General features: G+C 36.0%; 1 pseudogene; it reads right to left on the reverse strand.

Annotated features, from left to right (window-relative positions):
* Nucleotides 1-6,900: 6,900 nt before the first annotated feature.
* LOC118549530 (mitochondrial import inner membrane translocase subunit Tim23 pseudogene) lies at nt 6,901-7,517 on the reverse strand (annotated as a pseudogene).
* Nucleotides 7,518-15,733: the final 8,216 nt, after the last annotated feature.

A 15,733-nucleotide genomic window follows, 5' to 3' on the forward strand; every position in this document is an offset into this window, starting at 1 on the left:
GAGAAACCCTTTCTGGAGAAGTAAAAGAACTAAAATCTAACCAAGTCGAAATCAAAAAGGCTATCAATGAGGTGCAATCAAATATGGGGGTGCTAACTGCTAGGATAAATGAGGCAGAAGAAAGAATCAGTGAGATAGAAGACCAAATGATGGAAAATAAAGAAGCTGAGAAAAAGAGAGATAAACAACTACTGGATCACGAGGGCAGAATTCGAGAGATAAACGATACCATAAGACGAAACAACATTAGAATAATTGGGATCCCAGAAGAAGAAGAAAGAGAGAGAGGGGCAGAAGGTATAATGGAGCAAATTATAGCAGAGAACTTCCCTAATTTGGGGAAGGAAACAGGCATCAAAATCCAGGAAGCACAGAGAACCCCTCTCAAAATCAATAAAAATAGGTCAACACCCCGACATCTAATAGTAAAACTTACGAGTCTCAGAGACAAAGAGAAAATCCTGAAAGCAGCTCGGGAGAAGAGATATGTAACCTACAATGGTAGAAACATTAGATTGGCAACAGACTTATCCACAGAGACCTGGCAGGCCAGAAAGGACTGGCAGGACATATTCAGAGCACTAAATGAGAAAAATATGCAGCCAAGAATACTATATCCAGCTAGGCTGTCATTGAAAATAGAAGGAGAGATAAAAAGCTTCCAGGACAAACAAAAACTAAAGGAATTTGCAAACACGAAACCAGCCCTACAACAAATATTGAAAGGGGTCCTCTAAGCAAAGAGAGAGCCTAAAAGCAACATAGACCAGAAAGGAACACAAACAATATACAGTAACAGTCACTTTACAGGCAATACAATGGCACTGAATTCCTATCTTTCAATAGTTACCCTGAATGTAAATGGGCTAAATGCCCCAATCAAAAGACACAGGCTATCAGATTGGATTAAAAAACAAGACCCATCAATATGCTGTCTGCAAGAGACTCATTTTAGACCCAAAGACACCCCCAGATTGAAAGTGAGGGGGTGGAAAACCATTTACCATGCTAATGGACACCAAAAGAAAGCTGGGGTGGCAATCCTTATATCAGACAAATTAGATTTTAAACCAAAGACTGTAATAAGAGATGAGGAAGGACACTATATCCTACTTAAAGGGTCTATCCAACAAGAAGATCTAACAACTGTAAATATCTATGCCCCTAACATGGGAGCAGCCAATTATATAAGGCAATTAATAACAAAAGCAAAGAAACACATCAACAACAATACAATAATAGTGGGGGACTTTAACACTCCCCTCACTGAAATGGACAGATCATCTGAGCAAAAGATTAACAAGGAAATAAAGACTTTAAATGACACACTGGACCAAATGGACTTCACAGACATATTCAGAACATTCCATCCCAAAGCAACGGAATACACATTCTTCTCTAGTGCCCATGGAACATTCTCCAGAATAGATCACATCCTAGGTCATAAATCAGGTCTCAACCGGTACCAGAAGATTGGGATCATCCCCTGCCTATTTTCAGACCACAATGCTTTGAAACTAGAACTCAATCACAAGAGGAAAGTCGGAAAGAACTCAAATACATGGAGGCTAAAGAGCATCCTACTGAAGAATGAATGGGTCAACCAGGAAATTAAAGAAGAATTTAAAAAATTCATGGAAACCAATGAAAATGAAAACACAACTATTCAAAATCTTTGGGATACAGCAAAGGCAGTCCTAAGAGGAAAGTATATAGCAATACAAGCCTTTCTCAAGAAACAAGAAAGGTCTCAAGTACACAACCTAACCCTACACCTAAAGGAGCTGGAGAAAGAACAGCAAATAAAGCCTAAACCCAGCAGGAGAAGAGAAATAATAAAGATCAGAGCAGAAATCAATGAAATAGAAACCAAAAGAACAGTAGAACAGATCAACGAAACTAGGAGCTGGTTCTTTGAAAGAATTAACAAGATTGATAAGCCCCTGGCCAGACTTATCAAAAAGAAAAGAGAAATGACCCAAATCAACAAAATCATGAATGAAAGAGGAGAAATCACAACCAACACCAAAGAAATACAAACAATTATAAGAACATATTATGAGCAACTCTATGCCAGCAAATTAGATAACCTGGAAGTAATGGATGCATTCCTAGAGATGTATCAACTACCAAAACTGAACCAGGAAGAAATAGAAAACCTGAACAGACCTATAACCACTAAGGAAATTGAAGCAGTCATCAAAAATCTCCCAAAACACAAAAGCCCAGGGCCAGATGGCTTCCCAGGGGAATTCTACCAAACATTTCAAGAAGAATTAATACCTATCCTTCTGAAACTGTTCCAAAAAATAGAAATGGAAGGAAAACTTCCAAACTCATTTTATGAGGCCAGCATTACCTTGATCCCAAAACCAGACAAAGACCCCATCAAAAAGAATTACTGACCAATATCCCTGATGAACATGGATGCAAAAATTCTCACCAAAATACTAGCCAATAGGATCCAACAGTACATTAAAAGGATTATTCACCACAACCAAGTCGGATTTATCCCTGGGTTGCAAGGTTGGTTCAACATCCGCAAATCAATCAACGTGATACAATACATTAACAAAAGAAAGAACAAGAATCGTATGATCCTCTCAATAGATGCAGAAAAAGCATTTGACAAAGTACAGCATCCTTTCTTGATCAAAACTCTTCAGAGTATAGGGATAGAGGGTACATACCTCAATATTATAAAAGCCATCTATGAAAAACCTACAGCGAATATCATTCTCAATGGGGAAAAACTGAGAGCTTTCCCCCTAAGGTCAGGAATGCGGCAGGGATGTCCACTATCACCACTGCTATTCAACATAGTATTGGAAGTCCTAGCCACAGCAATCAGACAACAAAAAGAAATCAAAAGCATCCAAATTGGCAAAGAAGAAGTCAAACTCTCACTCTTTGCAGATGATATGATACTTTATGTGGAAAATCCCTAAGACTCCACCCCAAAACTGCTAGAACTCATACAGGAATTCAGTAAAGTGGCAGGATACAAAATCAATGCACAGAAGTCAGTGGCATTCCTATACACCAACAACAAGTCAGAAGAAAGAGAAATTAAGGAGTCGATCCCATTTACAATTGCACCCAAAACCATAAGATACCTAGGAATAAATCTAACCAAAGAGGCAAAGGATCTGTACTCAGAAAATTATAAAATACTCATGAAAGAAATTGAGGAAGACACAAAGAAATGGAAAAACGTTCCATGCTCATGGATTGGAAGAACAAATATTGTGAAGATGTCAATCCTACCTAGAGCAATCTACACATTCAATGCAATCCCCATCAAAATACCATCCACTTTCTTCAAAGAAATGGAACAAATAATCCTAAAATTTGTATGGAACCAGAAAAGACCCCGCATAGCCAGAGGAATGTTGAAAAAGAAAAGCAAAGCTGGCGGCATCACAATTCCAGACTTCCAGCTCTACTACAAAGCTGTCATCATCAAGACAGTATGGTACTGGCACAAAAACAGACACATAGATCAATGGAACAGAATAGAGAGCCCAGAAATGGACCCTCAACTATATGGCCAACTAATCTTTGACAAAGCAGGAAAGAATGTCCAATGGAAAAAAGGCAGTCTCTTCAACAAATGGTGTTGGGAAAATTGGACAGCCACATGCAGAAGAATGAAACTGGACCATTTCCTTACACCACACACAAAAATAGACTCCAAATGGTTGAAAGACCTCAATGTGAGACAGGAGTCCATCAAAATCCTAAAGGAGAACACAGGCAGCAACCTCTTCGACCTCAGCCGCAGCAACTTCTTCCTAGAAACATCGCCAAAGGCAAGGGAAGCAAGGGCAAAAATGAACTATTGGGACTTCATCAAGATAAAAAGCTTTTGCAAAGCAAAGGAAACAGTCAACAAAACCAAAAGACAACTGACAGAATGAGAGAAGATATTTGCAAATAACATATCAGATAAAGGGCTAGTATCCAAAATCTATAAAGAACTCATCAAACTCAACACCAAAAGAACAAAGAATCCAATCAAGAAATGGGCAGAAGACATGAACAGACATTTTTCCAAAGAAGACATCCAAATGGCCAACAGACACATGAAAAAGTGTTCAATATCGCTCGGCATCAGGGAAATCCAAATCAAAACCTCAATGAGATACCACCTCACACCAGTCAGAATGGCTAAAATTAACAAGTCAGGAAATGATAGATGTTGGCGGGGATGCGGAGAAAGGGGAACCCTCCTACACTGTTGGTGGGAATGCAAGCTGGTGCAGCCACTCTGGAAAACAGTATGGAGGTTCCTCAAAAAGTTGAAAATAGAGCTACGGTATGACCCAGCAATTGCACTACTGGGTATTTACCCCAAAGATACAAAAGTAGGGACACGAAAGGCTACGTGCACCCCGATGTTTATAGCAGCAATGTCCACAATAGCCAAACTGTGGAAAGAGCCAAGATGTCCATCAACAGATGAATGGATAAAGAAGAAGTGGTATATATATACAATGGAATATTATGCAGCCATCAAAAGGAATAAGATCTTGCCATTTGCAACGACGTGGATGGAACTGGAGGGTATTATGCTGAGTGAAATAAGTCAAACAGAGAAAGACATGTATCATATGAACTCACTGATATGAGGAATTCTTAATCTCAGGAAACAAACTGAGGGTTGCTGGAGTGGGGGGTGGGGTGGGAGGGATGGGGTGACTGGGTGATGGACACTGGGGAGGGTATGTGTTCTGGTAAGCGCTGTGAATTGTGCAAGACTGTTGAATCTCAGATCTGTACCTCTGAAACAAATAATGCAATATATGTTAAGAAAGAAAAAAAGAAGAAGAAGAATGTAGCAGGAGGGGAAGAATGAAGGGGGGGAAATCGGAGGGGGAGAAGAACCATGAAAGTCGATGGACTCTGAAAAACAAACTGAGGGTTCTAGAGGGGAGGGGGTTGGGAGGATGGGTTAGCCTGGTGATGGGTATTGAGGAGGGCACGTTCTGCATGGAGCACTGGGTGTTATGCACAAACAATGAATCATGGAACACTATATCTAAAACTAATGATGTAATGTATGGGGATTAACATAACAATAAAAAAATTTAAAAATAAAAAAATAAAAAAATAAAATTTACCTAACAACTAAAAAAAAAAAAAAAAAAAAAAAAATTAACTGATTGCAAATGTTAACCACATCCACAAAATTCTTTCACAGCCACACTTAGATTAGTGTTTAATTAAACAACCAATACTATTGCGTTTTCAAATTGACACATAAGACTAATCATTATATCATGAGTGGGATCCATGCTACCCAGGAGCTTCTCCTTCAGCTCTATTTCCTGATTGTTAGATATACAATCCAATTTCACTTTTTTTCCCTTCAATTTCACTTTTTAATCAAGGACTAAAACTGGACTTTGTGATAATTGCACCTCAAAGGGAATAATAGGGAAAACTTTGGTTCCTGGATCGTTTGGATTATTTTGAGAAAGAGGGTTTGAGCTGTCAAAATTCTATCTCACATGAGGCTATGGAGACTACTCTAAAGATTAAATCATAAATTGTAGTCCTCACAGTACCTTGCACTGGACAGATACAGTTATAATGATCCCACCCCTGCCCCAGGGTATTGGCATAATTTCGCTGAACAACTGTTTTATTTTAGTAAATAGAGCCCAGCTGGAGACATTCCTGGATAGGAAGCGTGAGGAGCCAAGCAAAATAGAACAGCAAAGAGCTTTATGTTGTGTTACTAATAATCATTTACTCTCTATCCTTTTTCACTCTTGTAGGAGTGCTCTGCCTAGTTTCTTTTTATTCTTAATCCCTGAAAGCGTCCCATTTCCGGCTGACACACTTTTCTTCCTCTGGGAAACAAAATACCTCTTAAAAATCTGTCTGGAAAACTCACGCTTGCTTTCCTGGCTAGCCTTGGCTTTGTTTTGTGTTCAGCTCTCTCCACTGACACTCAAACCTCATGAAGATCACAACTGCTGTATTTGGAGCCACAAAGAGTTTAGGGTTTTTTTTTTTATTATTATTAGAAAGTGAATGATTTATGATGTGCAATATTAAAACATTTTTTTTTTTTTTTTGGTTACCAAGTAACAGAGAAAAACATTAATGACCCAGTGCAAATTTCACATTAATTTGGACAAACCACTCAGAAGTCATAAATCAGTACTTTGAATACACTATATTATAACGAAGTGTCTGGATAGCACTCCTAACAACATAAATGAAGTTATTCTAATTATATAAATTATTAAATCATGCATACTAAATTGATTGTACCTGTAAAGATATTGAATTTTAATATAATAATATTGCTAAATTATGTTCTAAAAGTAGTAATTGTGGTTCAAGGCCATAAGATACTATAATGTAAACCAATTGCAGTACAACCAGATAGTTTTTATAAAATAGAAAGTGGAGCATGTTAGTAACACAAAATTTGCAATAACTTGGGGTTCTGTATTTTTAGGTTGAAAATAATGTCATGATTTTATCTCTTCCAAATGTACTAAGGGACAAGGTTTTCTTTTTTCTTTTTTTTCCCTTCTATTTTCACCTTTTATTGGGAATACAAGGCAACTTACAGCTTCAGATCATTAAGTAAAGAAATGTGGGGATACCTTACTGACAACAATCATGACCTGAATTCTGTAAGTAGTTTTCCAGTTCAGCGGGTAGGGGAGAACCACATTACTCAGCCACCAGAGGGTTCTGGCTTCCACTCTGGCTAGAAGGAATGCCAGTCCTGGTCAACCATTCATGATCTTCACCACAGCAAACTGGAATCTCCAATTTTTCAAACTAATTGTAGGAAGAAAGAGTAACTCTAGACTGACATATAAATTAATCTGGATGACTACTAAAGTGTCCTCCACTCCTAAGGTGGCAAAATCCTCAGAGCGACTGTTGGAGTCAGGAGCCTTTCACGTGCTCCCAGTTATTATATAGTGCGTAGAGGCTGGTAAGCGTTAGTCCTGCTAGACCACCTCGTGCCAGCCCTCGACGACCACCTGGACATTGATACAACATACCTGTCATGGTTCTAGCTGCTGTCGTGTTAAGGTCATCTTCTGCACCTCGTGTTTTCTCAGTGATGACACCAAATGCACCATAGAGCAAAGCCGGAGAACCTAGAGTATTAGCCCAAAGTGCCCCTTGCCTAGTCGCCATGTTCAACATCTGTACGCTTCTTGGTTTGGACCAGGACATGTTCTGGGTTTCCTTCAATCCTAGCCGTAGACCGTTCATTGCTCCAAATGCAGCCCCTGTCATACAACATCCGCCGATGGTAAAGACGGCCAGGTCAAATCTGGCCCGGGTTTTATTAGCTCCATTGATAAGATAAACTCATCTCTAACCTGAACGAGATATCGTGGATCCACATTTAAATACGGAGACAGAGGGTTCATACCAGTCAGCGGGACGCCGGCCAAATCCGCGGGCGAGAAACCTGCCCCGCCGGCTCCGAAAAAGCTGGCCAACCCCCGGGTTGGTTTTCCGGCCGGGCTCATCTGCTCCGCCGTTGCTCCCCAGAAACAGTGGGGAGACCCGCGTTACCCCTGCCTCTTTCACACGGCGACCTTCCGGGAAGGAACAATGTTTTCTCAACTCATGCAGATAACCATAAGGATTCTTTTACTTGGTATGACAGTGGTCTTAACTGAAGAAGAATTAAATTGTCAGCACAGATGTATTTAGATTTTCACCAGTAGAATGCACAAAAATCAGCCACAGTACTTGATATGAATGCGGACACCACAGCTCCACACAAGACATGCAGAATCAGAATCTCTGTTCAAACACCAGATTCATATTTTCTCCCAGGATGACACGTTGAGAAACAATGTGCCTAGATTTCACACCAATAATTATTTGCTGAGGTTTGTTAATATCGCTTAATCTATGCCATCAAACAGTAGTTACTGCTAGTTTGCTTATAAACTAAATGTCATAGTTTTCATCACATTGTGTAAAATATTTTAGGGGTGCCTGGGTATCTCTGTCCGTTTAGCCTCTGCCTTCAGCTCAGGTCATGATACCAGGGTCCTGGGATCCAGCCCTATGTGGGGCTTCCTGCTCAGCGGAGAGTCTGCTTCTCTCTTTGCCTCTGCCCCTTCCCCTTGCTTGTGTGCTCTCTCTCTCAAGTAAATAAGTAAAATCTTTAAAAATAAAATATTTTATGTCTCATTCAATTCCATTCCATATTAAAACTACCTGAATATTTATCAAACCAATTTACATATACAAATCATTTTGTATTTTAAATAAATATAAATCAATAATAAGTATTAAAATAAATTAATATAAATTATATATGATCATTTAAAGCAACATTAGGGAAAATAAAACTAAGTGGACAGGTTGGACATATTTACCCTTATTTTCACTGCTTCTTGCCTAAGTTTCATGTATTTTCCATTGTTGTTTATAACCTCATTATCCTGCATGAAAATCAGAAAGGATATCTACTGCTTTGGAATCTAGGAGTTCATATTGAAGAATTGCAAAAACTTCTTTATGATTTCTTTCCCCATTTTCAAGTTTGAAAGATCATTAATTACATACTTGGAATTATCAAATTAAGGAACAAATTTAGTTGTTTTAAAACTTAAAAATTACTTTTGTCTATATTTACTAACAATCTTTAAGTTACATTTTTTCAAGAAATATGCTAAATGTGTTGGATAAAGCCTCTTAACTGTTAACTATAGTTACAAGCTACAAGGAATGAATGCTCTGTGGACTTAAATTTCAGTAAGTAAAACAGTAAAGAACTTATAGAGAGAGCTTCTAAATTCAGTTCATTTCACTGTCTTAGAAGCAGATACTGAGACAAGGATTTGTATGTATATGATTTATTAAAGAAATATTCTCAGGAGCAAATCTAGAAATGAACAAAAGGAGGCAGGAAAAGGAAGGGGTAAAACCCAAGCAAGAACAAGATTTTGGACAAAGTCCTAGCCACAGACTAATCCCTCAGGAGAGCTCCAGAGTAAAATTTTGCTTCCACAGTTGTCCCAACTCATGGTGTGGAAGCCTGGCTTTCATTTTTCTGTACCAGTCAGTCATTAGCTAATGGCCCGGCATCTTTCTTTTACCAAAATGCATTCAAGATTCATTCATGTCCTTGCATGAGTAAATAATTATTCCTTTTTATTGCTGAGTATTATTCCAAGGTATGGATGTATCACTGTTTGTTTTTCCATTACCTTCTTTAAGTATTTCTTGGTTGTTTCCGGTTTTTGACAATTATAATTAAAGCAGTTAGGACCATTTGCATACAGGCTTTTTTGTGAACATAAAATTTCAGTTCATTTGAGTAAATACAAGGAATTTGATGGCTGGGTCATACAATCACTGCATGTTTAATTTTATAATAACTTACTGTTTCCAAAATGGCTTTACCATTTTGCATTTCTGCCATTGATGAATGAGAATTTTTATTGCTCTGTATCTTCATCAGTAGGACATATTGTCACTTTTAAAATTTTTTTAATGATTTTATCTTTATGGTCTTAATTAGGATTTACCTACTGACATTTACCTAATATTGAGTATCTTTTCATATGTTTTTTTTACTATCTCTATATTTTTGGTAAAAGATCTTTTAGATTTTTCGTACTTTCTTTTTAAAATATATTATTTGTGTTCTTGCTGTTGAGTTTTAAGTGTTATTTTTTATATTTATTCTGGATAAAAAACTCTTTTATAGAATATATGAGTTGTAAATATTTTCTCCCAGTCTGTGCATTATCTTTTCATTTTCTTAACAGTAATTTTAAACACCAAAAGTCTTACATTTTTATAATGTAATGTTTTATCATTTTTTGTCTTTTATGGATCACATGTTTGATGTTGCATCTAAAATTCACTGCAAAATCTAACTTCATAGAGATTTTTCTTCCATGTTTTATTCTAAAAATTAAGAAGTTCTACATTTTATATTTAGGTTTATGATCCTTTATGAGTTAATTTTTTGTATAAGGTATATGTTGAAGTTCTACCCTCTCAAGTGATTGTCCAATTTTTCTACCACCCTTTATGGTAAAGATAATTTTTTCTACATTGAATTGCCTTTACACCTCTGTCAAAATCAGCTGGCTATATTTGTATCAGTCAGTTGTGGACTTCAAAGTAACACAAAGAGTATTAAAATTATTTATAATTAGGAGTAAATATAAAACCTAGCTTTTCTTTTTTCTCCCACTATTTTTCAGCAAATTCATGTTGCTCATTGAATACATTGGCTTTGTTCATCCAGGTAACTGAGTTCTGTGGGACACCATTTCTAAGAATATTAAGTGCTATATACACATACATGAATTCTATGGTCAAGTAAAATCTTAAAACATCATGTTAAGCAAGCAGAAATAGTTCTCATTAAAGGGAAGTCTCATTAAATATGCAACTTGCAAGATTTCAACAATTTAAAGTAGATAAACAAGAAAGTAAAACAACAACCATAAAAACAAATATAAGAAAAAAGAAGACATAAATATTGTAGGTGATTCTGCCTACTGATCCTCTCCATTTATCCAGAATAAAATTGAGGTAGGAGATAGGAATTTGCTTTTGGCTGAACTGGTTTAAATTGCTACTCATTTTTCATGAGAGCATCTGGCCATGTTGCATATGAAACTAATGTTTAAAGATACACATTTTCAACACAATTTGGCTTCTAAATTCAAGCCAAACGTTTCATGTGATCCTCTACCAAGAAAACAATGAAATAGAGTTAGACTATATATTTTCCTCCAACATGAGCTATAAATTTAGCCATGTATGTTGCATCCTCTAGAAGATTTACGGGACTTTTAAGGATCATTTTGAGTATTCTTATTTTTGCTTTTTAAAACTTAACTCCTAAAGAAGATGCTAATTGACATATCAGAAAATACACAAGAGAGGGAGTGAAAGCAATAATTCCAAATTTATTTGATGATGGAACACTATATTCTCAAAATATTTGTCATTAATTTTTCTCAGAATTAGTTCTATGTAGAACACAGGTTTTGAAATGCGCTATTAAACTATAATCTTCTTGCAGATGGGGTGTAGTCTTTTCCATTATTTTATCTCTAGTGCCTGGTAGAGTCCTTTTAACATATCTCATTATGTATTTCTTTACATAATGAATAAATAAATGCATTCATAGCCAGATAATTTTCAGCTCCAACTATAACAAAAAACAAATGATATGTCAATATGGGAGGATATTTGGAAATTCTTTATTTCAGATTAAGGTTATTATTCCTTCTTGTATTATTTCAGTTTTAGATTTAATTGATTTTAGCCTATCATTTGAATTTATTTAGTTATAAGAAAATAACTTATGCCTTTTTCTTTGATTAAAGAAAATTTATTTCTGTCTTTGTCTTCAGCTTTAATATCGACATTTAATACTCCCTAATTTTGTTCACTGTGGGGTATGACATTTTTTTTGCACATGACTACTGTCTTTTTTTCACTTATTCATTCCAACAGACATATTTATATTTCCCCTCAGAATAGTGTTTTAATTAAATCTGATTTTCAAGTTACAAATAGTTGGAATGAATTTCTAAATTGTATTGGTTGCCAACACCAAAACTTCTGTTCTTCTGTTTCTTTCCATTGAATACCCATGAAAATATATAAATATTGATTTTATCTGCCCATTATGATATAGTCTCTGGCCACTTTACCGTCTTGTACATACCATGTATTACTTAGGGGCAGTAATATTTTGAATATGAGCCTTGCCTTCTAAAATAATAACTGTGTACACATCTACATCCCTTCTACATTTTCAATGGGTATTGAAAAAATAGTCAGCTGTGATATTTAACAGATTCTAGACATGAAGATTTGTTATCTAAGAAGTGAATATATATAGGTAACAGTAACTTAGCTTTGTCTCTTAAAGTTGGCAAATGAAAATCAACATTTCCTAGTTCACTACTCTTAGATCTATTGGTCATTCTTTCAATTGTTTCTCTTAAGCAATTATTTGAATGAAACAGACTCTCTCCTATGAACAATTATATAGTCAGGAGAAAGACTTCAGTTAATAGTGCCCATATAATTTTTTAATTTTTTTTGATGTAGTGTTCCATGATTCATTGTTTGCATATAACACCCAGTGCTCCATTCAATATGTGCCCTCTTTAATACCCATCACCAGGCTAACCCATCCCCCTACCCCCTCCCCTCTAGAACCCTCAACAGTCTCTCATGGTTCATCCCCCCTCCGATTACCCCCCCTTCATTTTTCCCTTCCTACTATCTTCTTCTTCTTTATTTTATTTTTTTAACATATAATGTATTATTTGTTTCAGAGGTACAGGTCTGTGATTCATCAGTCTTACACAATTCACAGTCTTACACAATTCACATATGATATTTTATTGACAAATATTTATACTTAAAAGTATGCAACTGTGGTTTTCAGCTTGTATATCTCCCTGAATTAAAAGTTGGGATTGTTGACTAGTCCAAGGCTAATTATAGGAAGAAGGAAATTATGCGCCTTAGGGAAGTAATAATATGTGTATTTTTTATTTGCTCTGTCATTTCTTTTAACAAAACTGCTCTTCTGTTCTGAGATCTAATGTCTTCCATCCACACCGCTTCTACTAATTAAGCATCTCTCTTGTTCCCTGTCTAATATCCGAAATCACGTAGCTATCAACCCTGTCTCCTAGGTGACAATTTCCCCTCACTTGTGACTGATATAAAGCCTCCTATCTGTTCTCAGAGCTACAGGTCTTTCTCATGAGGACAGAGTAACCTACTGTTATTCAATTATCCTCCTGCATTTTCCCTATGTTACCTACTCTTGCTGGGACTTTTTGTATTGGGCAGCAGATAGTAGGGTAATATATCATGATAGTTAAAGCTTTCAGTCAGCAATAGGACTGACTGCATTTAAATCCAGGATCTATCAGTTAAACATTGGATGATTTGGGGAGTTCCTTTTTTTAGCTTTAGTTTCCTCATCTGTACACCACCACCTCTTTAGAGTGGTAACCAAAATGGTATCTTCCCAATGGAGTTGTGAAGATTAATTTTTTAGCACGTATAAAGTACTTTGGATGGCAACTGACACATAATAAATACTACTACTACTACTAATTCCTTTGAGTAGTTTCCTAGATGCTGCCTATTTGGGTAGATAAATCCCTAGTCATTCTTACTGTTTTATTCAATCAAAATGCTAGTTTGCCAACCTGATCATCCTCAGAGTACTTGGAGCTTGGTTGTTCCATCAAAGTTGGCATGCTCTAAGTTTTTCTTAAATTTAAAACTGAGTTTTTTGTTTCATGGATAGAAAGTTGGTGACAACTTTAAAAATACATATTCAACGTGTGTGTTTCTACAGATAACATAACTTTAATTAGATTTTCATTAATCAAAAACTTTTAGGACCATTGATCGAGAGACCTTAATTGAAGGCATTAAATAGGTCTCATTCCTGATTCCTGCCCACCCTATACTCCTAAGTTGACTCCATCTCATTTATTTTAACTGTACCATAATTAGAACTATTCTGAGCTATTAATTAGTATATGCACACACATTAATGAAAATCAAATACACTATCAGAAAATGTGAAATACACAATTTATATCAACAAAAATTAGAGAACAAAACTTAAATAATCAACTAATTGCTTGTCACAGCATATTCAATAATGTTACACTCTTCCACATGCCTCTCTAATTTTTAAAAAAAATAATTCCAGTATAGTTAACATACAGTGTTAATTTCAGGTGTACAATAAAGTGATTCAACAATTACCATATGATCCAGTATACATCACTCTGCTCATTGTAAGTGTGCTCTTAATCCCCTTCACCTATCTCATCCATCGCCATCCACCTTCCCTCTGGTAACCATCTGTTTGTTCTCTATAGTAAAGAGTCTGTTTTTTTGGTTTGTCTCTCTACCTTTTTTCCCTTTGCTCATTTGTTGTTTCTTAAATTTCACATACAAGTAAAATCATATGGTATTTGTCTTTCTCTGATTGACTTATTTCACTTGGCATTATAGATCCATCCATGTTGTCATAAAAGGTAAGATTTCATTCTTTTTTATGATCGAATAATATTCCATTGTGTGTGTATATATATATATATATATATGTATATACCATCTTCTTTATCCATTCACCTATTGATGGACACTTAGGCTGCCTCCATACTTGGCTATTGTAAATAATGCTGCCATAAATATAGGGGGTATATATATCTTTTTGAATTAGTGTGTTCATATTCTTTGTGTAAACTTTCAGTAGTAGAATTGCTGAATCATATAGTAATTTAATTTTTAAGTTTTTGAGGAACCTCCATACTGTTTTCCATATTGGCTGCAGCTGTTCTCCTTTTTTTGATGTTATGTTATCAAGAGCAAGCAGAACAAAAGTTTGAAGAATTGACTTTATTACATGCACCTGATTAAGAATGTCACAATAATAGCTGAAAATAAGCTTATGCTTTTACCTATTTTAATTTGAATCAGTTGAATGAAATTACACATTCTGGTGAAATAATTATTTAATATTTCATTAATTAAAAATCTAAAAATTACATTTCTGAAATGAAAGAGAAGCATACTAATTGAAGGAAATTTCTGTGGATGAGTAGGTATTCTTTTATGGTAAATGATGTATTTCCAGAGATGATTCTACTTTTAGATGAATTCACTACTTAGAAATGGTAACTAATGCTACCTTGTGTTTGAAAAGAGTACTTCTTTCAACATACACATACACAATAAGTGCCGAATATAATTTTGCTGCAGAGGTCCTTCTGGGACCTTCAAAATATGAAATAGTCCCAAATAAAAATGTCATAAAGTTCAAACAACGTTTTCTTTTTAAGGAAATAAGACTAAGCTAAATGTGAGTGATATATAGGCATTACAAAATACAAAAGAGTGTAGGAGCAGATGACTGTAGAGAGCCATGTTTACATAAACCCTTAGGCTCATCATGTCCAATCGCCTTGCTTTACGTGTCATGAACCTTAACCTGAAACTTGTTTAATATTGTCATTCAGAGAAACATTATGTCTCATCGGAGTCTGTTGGCTTAAGAAGCTAAGAAGAAACAAGTTACAATGTTGGGTAGATAAGCTTGACCTTGTCATAAAGCATTTATTATTGTAATGGACAGATGCTGCTGGGCGAGGTGGGCTTCACTCGGACTTGTTTCTTGGCTTAGTATCCCAGGTACTCATATCTTAAGAGAATGATGAGAAAGGAAGAAAGGCAATCATAAAATTTTTGCATGGGGTTAAAATGGTGGTTTTCCCTACATGTCCGTAGTTATTAGAGAACAAGATATGCAGCCTTAGAACCACTTTGAAAGAACATCTGAAGAACAAATGGAGAGAGTAACTGATCGCTTTGCCGGAGGGCATTCTATCATAAGGGCTCCTCAAGATCAGAGTAGGATTAGCGGTGGTGTTCAACAGGAGATGGTGATACCTGCTAGAAAGCAAAGATAATCGGATAAAGATAGTTCTTGGTAGAAAATCACGAGAGGTGACAGGGAAAGGCAGAAGACAGAAGCAGCTTCCAGAAGTATGGTGGCAGTAACCTCAAGACAGTGCACTTCTCAGTGTGTGATGAGAGTATATAAATGGTATAAAACAACAGGGGACCCAGAAGTGGGAGAAAAAAAAACCCTGGAGTAGTACATCATCAGACTTTTTTATGAAGTCATATGAGAATTCTTTAGAAGCGT

Source organism: Halichoerus grypus, chromosome 5 (genome assembly GCF_964656455.1).
Source record: "Halichoerus grypus chromosome 5, mHalGry1.hap1.1, whole genome shotgun sequence".
Lineage (NCBI taxonomy): Eukaryota > Metazoa > Chordata > Mammalia > Carnivora > Phocidae > Halichoerus > Halichoerus grypus.